Raw genomic sequence first — 1,495 nt, 5'->3', positions numbered from 1 at the left:
ATATGCTGAAAATGCTAAAACAAACTATTTTCTGACAAGCTGACATTTATGTACCATACTGTAGATTGATCCGGCGGCGGATGCCATAATGGAGTGACAAAGACGAAGAACAACTTCATATATCTTGGGCGAATGAGGTTTTAATAACACACTCTTATAGAACGTACCGTTAGCGAACATATTACTTTTTGAGAAAAAGTCGCCTAGGAAAGAACCTGGGCACGAAAACCAAACTACCGAACGACTGATCCGCTCTCAACCCCAGGCCCCTTGCATCGGGACTGTGACTGTGTGATCATCGTCGAGTGTGCATCACCATTCCCCTCGAAAGGGAACAGATACTACACATGATCTTAGCCAAAAGGCCGAGAAGCGATCTTTACTTTTGGAAGATTTGCTTCGGAAACGTGCCGTTAGCGAACAGATGAGGCAACCTGGTTCACGCATAACACAACCTGATATTTCGTCGCAACGTGCCTATGTATATTAAATATTTAAATTTCTCTGGGTACAGGTTTTGGCCAAGAGTCATCTTCTTGTAAAAGCTTTTGTACACTTCGGCAAGTTTTCATACATCACATAGAGCCAGGTTACTCAAACTGGGGTCCGAGGACCCCTAGGGGGCCCGTGTAATTTATTTGGGGGCAAGGGCGTAGGAACCGGGGGCTGGGGGGCGCCAGCCCCCAGTGAAAAATATGGAGCGGCGGAAGTATCATTCCGCCCCCCCCCCCCGCTTCGCAAGTCAGAAAACCCCTTTTCCATTTCCAAATGAGGAAAAAGCTCATTTGGAGCACCAAATTGCATCTAAGGCCAGGTGAAAATGCAAAATTATATACAAAATGGAGTGGGTGGGTTGAAGTGTGCTAAATTGCACCAAATTGCATCTGAGGCCACCTGGAAATGCCAAAAAATTCCAAAGGGGAGGGGGACACCCCTCCCCTTAGACCCCTCCCCCAGGCCGGCCATCAGTCTTCAGCCCCCTCACTCAAAAGTATCTTCCTACGCCACTGTTTGGGGGTCCGTGATGGCAAAGGGGTCCGCAGGGGGTCCGTAAAAAAGAAGGGTGGATGTTCCTGATGCGGAGGAACTCATCGAAATTCAATCCTCGATCGTCAAAAGAAGATATTTGGAAAGGCATGGCTATGCTAAATTCTGGATTGCTGAAGGAGCATTGATTGCCCCAAATTTAACGAAGATCGCTTTGGAGAAAGCAATAATCCTTTTCGCAACTACATACTTGACAGAATCTACTTTCTGTGCCGTTGTGCACATGAAAACTAAGTTCCGGAACAAACTCACAATTCATAATGACTTACGGATGGCCGTAACAAAGGTGAAACCAAACGTACAAAAACTGGTCTCTGATGTACAGGCTCAAGGAGCCACTGACTCTTGAGCAGAATAAGGACTGGAATCCAAGAGCTAGGTTTCTTACATTTGTTGGCCATATTATTTTTTCCAATGTTTTCTTATACAGGGGCGTATCTAGGATTTT

General features: G+C 46.0%; 1 pseudogene; it reads right to left on the bottom strand.

Annotated features, from left to right (window-relative positions):
- Positions 1-300: 300 nt before the first annotated feature.
- LOC139957813 (U2 spliceosomal RNA) lies at positions 301-377 on the bottom strand (annotated as a pseudogene).
- Between the last annotated feature and the right edge of the window lie 1,118 nt (positions 378-1,495).

Source organism: Apostichopus japonicus, chromosome 2, assembly GCF_037975245.1.
Source record: "Apostichopus japonicus isolate 1M-3 chromosome 2, ASM3797524v1, whole genome shotgun sequence".
Lineage (NCBI taxonomy): Eukaryota > Metazoa > Echinodermata > Holothuroidea > Aspidochirotida > Stichopodidae > Apostichopus > Apostichopus japonicus.
Note: the sequence above shows the minus strand (reverse complement) of the source record. Positions and strands in the feature narration are given on the sequence as shown.